The sequence below is a fragment of the Camellia sinensis genome, chromosome 1, assembly GCF_055761805.1.
Source record: "Camellia sinensis isolate YWXY chromosome 1, ASM5576180v1, whole genome shotgun sequence".
NCBI classification, from domain to species: domain Eukaryota; kingdom Viridiplantae; phylum Streptophyta; class Magnoliopsida; order Ericales; family Theaceae; genus Camellia; species Camellia sinensis.
In genome coordinates, this window is record NC_138961.1 from 127170259 (window position 1) to 127179078 (window position 8820).

The following is an 8820-nucleotide window of genomic DNA, read 5'->3' on the forward strand; positions in this document are numbered from 1 at the left end:
CAAGAGTGGTACTGATCGGAGATAAGTTTTCAAGCCATCCAGCACGTACTGGCACTCGAGGGTCCACTCAAATGCTTTACCCTGCCGAAGTGTGTGAAAGAATTATCGGCAACGGTCTGAGGAACGACTAATAAACCTATTGAGGGCGGTGGCCATTTCCATCAACTTCTGAACTTCTTTTACTGACCGAGGGGAGCCGAGTTCTAGAATTGTTGAGATCTGCCTCGGGTTAGCCTCTATTCCCCGATGGTTGACAATATAGTCGAGAAACTTGCCGGATCTGATGCGAAATACACATTTCGAGGCGTTCAGTTTCATCTTGTACTTTCGTAGAATGCCGAAGGTTTCTACTAAATTGGCTAGATGAGCATGCTTTTCCTTGGATTTCAGTACCATGTCATTGATGTATACTCTGGTAAGTTGCCCCCACATTCTTTAGCCCCGAAGGGCATGACCTTGTAGCAATAGGTTCCCCTTGGGGTGAGGAATGTGGTCTTTTCCTGATCCTCCGGATGCATGGCAATTTGGTGATAACCTCTGTAGGCGTCCATAAAGCTCATGCGTTGATGATGTGTCATTACATCTACAAGTTGGTCGATTCTGAGAAAAGGAAAACAATCCTGAGAACAAGCCTTTTTCAATCCGTGAAATCCACACAGACACGCCAATATCTATTCTTCTTCTTTACAACCACAGTATTGGACAACCACGTGGGGTAAATTACTTCACGAATTACCTCAGCATCAAGCAATCTGTCAACTTCATCAACAATGACCGATGCATGCTCCGCGGTTGACTGTTGACTTTTCTGAATGATTGGTTTGAATTTTGGATCAACGTTTAAACGATGCTAAGTCATGTCTGGATCCACTCTCAGAATTTCGTATGGTGTCCATGCAAACACATCGAGATTGCCGAGTAAGAAAGAAACCAAATCATGTCTGTCAACTTCGTTCAGGGAAGTGCCAATTATGAAGAATTCGTCAGGGCTCCCATTGATTTTGATCCGGTTAAGGTCTTCAGTTGCCTTTTCGCTAAGGGTTTTCCTAATTTCCTCGAGGCTCTCTCGATTTGGTATTTCAATCGAGTTCACCTCTAATTCCTTTGGCCTCTTTACGGTAGCAATGAGATAGCATGTTTGTGCCGATTTCTAAGAACTTTGAATTTGCTCGATGCCACACTCAGTTGGAAAGCGGAGAAGTTGATGGTAGGTGCTCGGCACAGCCTGCATAGTATGCAACCAAGTCCTTCCCATGACGAGATTGTACCGTGATGGGAGTTTGACGACCGAAAATTCTACGTTTACTGATCTAGTGCCCGCCCATACTGGTAGTATGATCTTACCCAAGTGGTACTCGAGGTTAGCGTTGAAGCCGAACAATGGGTAATCTGTTGGTAACAGATCCGAATCAGTGAAGCCGAGTTTCACAAACATCTTGTAATACTTTATTTCTGAGGTGCTTCCCTAATCAATGAGAACACGCTTAACTGTGAATCTGTTCACGCATAGCTCGATGACGAGGGGATTAGGGTGGGGGAAAGCTACTTCATCTAGGTCGGTGTCATCAAAGCTAATCCTACCAGTTTCATGGGGCCGTTTGGCTGGTGTGATTGGCTTGGGCAGGCTAGGTTGTAACTGAATTGTATGCACCTCGGCTGACAACGGTAGGCTATATATCATGTGAGTTACACCAAGTGGAGGTGAATCCAGCGGTAGGGCTACTGTGTTCGATGGATTATTCTTTCGGATGTGTTGCGCCAGCCGGCCCTCTTATACCAATTCCTCTAGGTGGTCCTTCAGTGCATAACAGCTATCAGTATCGTGGCCATGGTCCTTGTGATATTCGCACCGCTTATCCTTTGTCCTTGTATCATGAGGCCCCATCATCTTGGACAACCATTTAAAGAATGGAAGATGTTAGATTTTGGGCAGGATCTTACTGATCGACTTTGCCAATTCCGTATACTTCTTGTCCGAACATCTTGTGCACTTGCTATCCACTTGATATTGTTCGTTTGATTGATGCAAACATTGGTTGCTTGAACGGCGCGAATCATGGCGGTTGTCTCGTTTAGCCCGAGTCCGAGGTTCGGGGCTCCTTGACGGCACAACGCTTATCGGCTGAACCAGACCGGATGGAGCCGATTTAATGACTTTCTGTCTGGACTTGACGCTCAGGGCATCGTCTTCTACCTTACAGTATTCTTTAACTTTCTTCATTAGCGCCCAAACTGTTTTGGGAGGCCGTCTGGTCAATGAGCTGCGGAGAGGACTATCAGGGTGTAATCCCATCTTAAAGGCGGTAATGGCCATGGAATCATTGCAGGCATAATCCACCAAGTTGAAACATTCCCAACAGCGCGCCGAATACTCCCGGAAGGTCTCTTCTAGTTTAATTTGCATTGCCCAGAAGAGTCGACTTGCTTTGGTTGAACTTCATTGGTGATGAATCTTGCCCTGAAGGATTTTTGTAGTTGATGAAAGCTTCTTATTGACGCCGGCTCCAGTTTATAGTACTATCTGACTGCCAACGGTCCCAGGCTACTCGGAAATATTCGACACTTGAGGGCTTCATCATCAGCATGCAATGTCATCGCTTGTTTATAATCATAATTATGGTCAGTGGGATCTAATTTTCCATCGTATAGGGTGAATGTTGGTGCTTTGAACTTTTTAGGCAGCATAGCCCTTGCAATGCGTCATACGAAAGGGTCGTGTCTATCCTCTTCATTCGAATTATCATTTTCTTTCTCCTGCTTGTGCCGTACATATGGACTTCCTTCGAATGAGCTGGATACATCGACTCACCCCTTCTTTCTGGGGTCTTGAGATGGTGAGTCAGAATCACTGCCATTATCATGTTTTCGAAGTTGACGTCGTCGATCATCCTTCTTCTTTTATGGGGATCGACCCCAGTCATGGTGTGCGGCCTGTTAAAATTTGGCTAACTCTAGGGCCGATTCCTTACGCAAATGCTCGTTCTCAGTCATCATATCTTCTAGACGCTGTTCGTTTCGTTTTGCTTGATCCATGATCATCTACACAGTTTCTTGCACAGAAGTTAAGGGTGAAGTTCGAGCTACTAGGTCGAAGTTCAAGGCCCGTCGCGCGGTGATGTTCTCCGGTCTAAACATGTTTCTTGGAGTAATGTCATCTCTTAGTGTAACATTGTCAGCAACTATCGAAGGATCATCTGTCACACCTACCATGGACGCACTTGAGTATTCCCACAGACGGTGCCAATTGTGGAGAAGTGGTTTGGAAATGCTCCAGCATCCAGTCATACGTCTTTGATTCTCTGATTGCTACTTGAAAAAGGGATGAACACTTTAGTCGGGGGTGCAGGAATTAGCACTCCGACGGACAAGTTAGTATTCTCTCTAGTTTACTTCTATTTCAAGTTATTTCATATGTTCTCACATACTTTCCTTCTGGCTTATGTTCTTCCTTTTATAATACTCTTCTAAGGCCCACCTTCTAATTTATGGAAACCCGGCCACGACAGCTGGGTTCTCATTTAGGCCGTATCACTTGCAACATACCCGGCTATAAAAGTAAGCTTACTCGGCCGAGGCGGCCCACAGTTAGTCGGCCTTTGAGAGCCGACTTGCAAATGGCTCCAAATTGTAGCTTTTTATATTCGGCCACCACACATTATAACCCACAATCCAATTCTCTACTTCATCCTTTTTTCCCTCACAATTCATGCCCAGCAACTTCCCAAACGTCTATAAAAATACTACTTTCCTTTTAATTAATATATCAAGAATAGTTTACATACAAACAAAAGAAAATAAAGACATACTCCGACATTTAAACTCAATACCTCTGGGAACAAAGGTATAATACCAGTGATTTTCAATTATTTCCCAAATAAAAATGAAATTGATTAAAAAAAAAAGTGTAATTTAACAATTTATTTCTTAACCTAGTGTTTATAGATTTTTTTAAAAAAAAATAATAAATAACCTAGCCTTTGTTGGTCAAGTTATTCATCCACCTTATTTATGTTTTTAATGTAGGGACAACATTTTCTTAGTTTGACTATTTTAAATTGTGGATATGCTCCAAGGCCTGTTTCTTCTTGTTGTAGTCATTATTGTAATATTTTTTGGAGTATTTCTAAGTGCTCAAGCCTGCAAGATATTCTTATGCCAACATCAAGAACATTACCAATAAAAATAGGGCAAGCTGTCTATGGAACAATGTGCAGGGGAAAACTATCCAATGATGTTCATGTTGCAGTCAAAATCCTCAACAATGTCAAGGGAAATGGGGATGACTTCACCAATGAAGTGGGAACAATAGGTACAATCCACTACATCAATGTGGTACGTTTGGTCGGATATTATGCAGATGGATTTAAAAAAGCTCTTGTTTATGAGTTCTTACCAAACCATTCCCTAGAAAAGATCATATCATCTAAACACAAAAGGAATTCACTAGATTGGGAGAAGCTACAAGATATTGCTTTGGCATAGCTAAAGGAATTGACTATCTTCACCAAAAGGTTGCAATCAATGAATACTTCACTTCAGCATTAAACCTCATAACATCTTGTTGGACCACAATTTTAATCCAAAGATCTCTGATTTTGGCCTAGCAAAGTTATGTTCAAAGGAACAAAGTGTTGTATCCATGACTGCTGCAAGGGGCACAGTCGGCTATATTGCACCCAAAGTTTTCTCTCGAAATTTCAGAAAGGTGTCATGCAAATAAAATGTCTATAGTTTTGGAATGCTACTGCTAGAAATGGTTGGAGTGAGGAACAATAAAGTAGCACAAAACACAAGTGAAGTGTTCTTTGCTGAATGGATTTATAATTGTTTGGAGCATGGAGAAGATATAGAAATCTAGATTGAGGAAGATAGAGATGCACAGATTGTAAAAAAAACTAACTTTTGTGGGACCATGCCTTCCAATCCATTTGACTCTACAAATCCAATGACGACATGGGGAAAAATGAGTGGAAGACCATTAAACAAGAATTTAGAAGTTATTTTTGAATATGATTTGTTGACTTTTTGCTAGTAGCTGCATAACATCAATGGTCATTTTGTAGTAAATATTTTCTTTGTTTTACTAGGTCTACAATAGATATGGAGAACTTTGAATTATTTATAAACGATGGGTATAATGTACAATTAATATAAGAAATAAATAAACCTCCAATGTCGTGTGTTGAGCTTTGTTCCCTTATAGTTTGTTGAATGCTAATTAATTCAAAAATGCTCTAATGGCCTCTCAAGAGTATTAAAAACAATGGCTAGCATGATATGGTTCATCACCTGGCTGCTTAACAATTAGGTATGTGTTCTTTTTATTCTTTTTTCTTTTTTTTATGGGAATTAGGCATGTGTTCTTAGGTAGTTAAACATTCCAAATAAACATTCCAAATTGTGCTATATCCAAACTTCGTTTAATATTTTTTCATTGAAATTTTATTTTGAAGGAGAGAATATTGGAATCACAACTACGAACTTTTGTCCTTATACAAGTTGGGGCTTCTTGTTTTTGGTTGCCACCATTTCGGAGGAAGTAAAAATCTAAAGTGTTCCCATCTGGATTAAATGTTTAGAAGTATAGAATTTTCCTATTGTCACAATGTGATTGTGTCATGCCACTAAAATTCTAATCTTTTAGGAGGGGAAAATAGTTGAAAAATTCCTAAATTTTTTTCTTTCAATGAGTAGCAAGACTTTTGTGAACAAATGACAGAAGTGCTTCATGATCCAAACCTCACAAGTAATACTCTATCTCCAACATGCCACACAAGAAAACAAAACAAATTTAGTTAACAGACAAACTACCCATAAGCTTATATTCCTATACTTAGGCATACACATTTGAAATGAGACCCATCAAGTTAAGTAATCCAATGCCGCTCAAAAATGCATCAGGAACCATTCAATCAAACTCACTTGACTTTTTAGGTAGAGTATGTTGATTGAACACTAGTGAGAGCTAAAACACAAAATTTGATATATGAGAGTGTCAACATTGCCCCTGAATAAATATTGCTTGGTGCAATGTACTTAATGTGCACTTATATCTATTGTTAAGGAATCCATACAAGCACCTGATAGAATGGGCAATTGTGTAGGGTCTATGTCGTTTACATGATTCTCATTCGGCATCGCCTATGGATATATAAAAGGTTTGGGAGGCATCTGAAGGAATTCGATACTTCCTTAGAGGATCTCTACGACTTTGTTCATAGCAGGCCGGTTACTAGGCTTTAGTTGTATGCACCATAAAGCTACTACCATCATCTTCTTTACCATCTCCCTCTCCTCCTTCATCGTCTCTTTCATTTCTACATACTTTCATCTGATAATTGGTCATTGTAGCTCGACTTTTCGTGCTTCTTTCAGATACGATTGCCCCACAGTTCGAACTCCAGTGGTTCTAAATTTGATCTCACAAGTGCAATGTGACATAGATAAGCACAAAAGAGTCCAAATCCAGCAAATCCTTTGGAAAATCAATTTTGAATCAAAATGCAAAAAATGGACTGCTTTGCCATATACAGAGTCGCCACCTAAATATTTTTAAAAAATTTAGGAAACCCGGGACTCATGCCAAAGGCCACTTATCTGTCATCACTAAAGTTGTCTCGGCTTGGGAACTTAGGTACGAGAGGGGAAGGTCATGAATTGAGCACCCCACTTATTCGATCAAAGATCGGCCTCTACTAATCATGATGTAAACTCAAAAAATGTGTTTCCGTTTTGAGTTTTGAGTTTTGAGTTTTTTTTTTTTTTTTACCACCCAACATTAGCCACCACTCGTTACTATTTTCCACCACCGTCTTCCGCCACCACCAGCCACCACCCACCCCCCACCACCACTCACTACCCACTAGCCACCACCCGCCACCACCAGCCACCTGCCACCCACCAGCCACCACCCACCTGCCACCACCACCACTTACCACCCACCTGCTATCCACCCGCCACCACCCACCACCCGCCACTACCATCCACCGCTCGCCACCACCACTCGCCACCACCACTCCCCACTCACCTGCCACCACTCCCCACTCACTTGCCACCACTATCCACTACCCGCCACCACCAGCCACCCACTACCACCAGCCACCTGCCACTCACCTGCTACCACCACCCACCAACACCCACCACTTACTTGCCACCCACCTGCCAGCACCACCCACCACTCACCACCAACACCACCAACACCACCACCCAATCGTTACCACCTGCCACCGTCACCCACCCACCCACCATCCGCCACCCACCTGTCACCCCCACCCGCCACCAACAGCACCACCACCCACTCGCTACCGCCCTCCACTGGCCACCGTCACCCACCCACCCACCATCACCACCCGCACCTACCCACCACTACCACCCACTCGACACCACCCACCACCACCCGCTATCTGCCACCCACCCACCCACTCACTGCTACCTACCTGCCACCCGCCATCCGCCACCCACTTGCCACCACCACCCGTCACCACCACCACCACCACCCACTCGCTACCACCCGCCACTGTCACCCACCCACCCGCCACCACCCACTACTCACCATCACCACTTTCCACCACCATCTTTCTCCGCCACTTGCCATTTCTCACTCTTTTTTATATTTTTAAATTTTTTAAAACATTTTGTCAATTACCAAACACGTTTGTAGTTTATGTTTCTCTAAAAATAAACAAAAAATAAACAAAAATCAGTTTATAAAATTTTTGTAAATATAAATTGAAAATGTAAACGTTACCAAATAGACACTTTGATTTCAAGTTTGTTTATGAAAATTGTTTTGAATACGTACCACTAGAAAAAGTGGGTTCGCATGTACATTACTCGAATTATTCCAATTCAAGCAATTAGCCTTTATCCACAGGCATTCAAGAGTTATATCACTTAAGCACTTAGCCTCATGGTAATCATGCTTGACATAGCAACAATCACACGCATGTGATATGCTAAAGCAAAAAAAAAGCTTACCTCAATTCCCAAGGCGAGCAAAAAGAGAAACTAGTTAGAAAAATGCATGAACCTAACTAATGAAAGATGCTTAATGCAACACATGCAAGAATGCAATCAATGGGCTCGGCCACTAATTATAACATGAGAATCAATTTGATAGCATGCGGTTTAAACATGTATTCAACGAAGTAATAAACAACAATGCTTGTTAGAATGATGAACCGAGCCTCGATGCATGCGAGACAAGTGGATGCAAATCATGGAATATGCTAAATGAAACATGATGTTCTATACTATCCAATATAAGCGGGTAAGTAAAAAGGAGAAAGACGTAGGATTAGAAGACATACACATTATTATAATTTTCCCTCGCGCAGGAGGGTCCGAATGGATGTCCTAGCTAATTACTACAAATTAACTAACTATTAAAAACCAAATGGAATAAATTAACTATACTAGCTAATTAACTAATTATTACAACAACAAACTTAACTAACTATACTAGCTAATTAAATAAATACAATATAAAACTAACTAGCTATTCTAACTAATTAGTTACAAGTCCTATACTCCAAGCATAACATACTAATATTACAACATCATTTTGAAGGATCCCGAGAATCGAGGGATGGCTCATGCACGGATGCGGATTTCCACCCGAAAATGCTCTTCGTTTTGTTACTGGAATGCCTCTGTTGCACAGTTAGAAAATTGTGCTATTTTTTCACCTCAGCCTCTGCTCTACTCTGTGGGAAAAAGGACACTGCCTGCCTGGAAAAAGTGGTTGACAACCTATAAGTAGTGGCCGGCTGGCCACTAATATTGGGTTGTCGTCCAGTAAAAGTGGCCTGCCGGCCACTA

At 41.8% G+C, this 8820-nt stretch overlaps 1 pseudogene; it reads left to right on the forward strand.

The window, feature by feature from the left end:
- Positions 1-2771: 2771 nt before the first annotated feature.
- LOC145819899 (rust resistance kinase Lr10 pseudogene) lies at positions 2772-4720 on the forward strand (annotated as a pseudogene).
- Positions 4721-8820: the final 4100 nt, after the last annotated feature.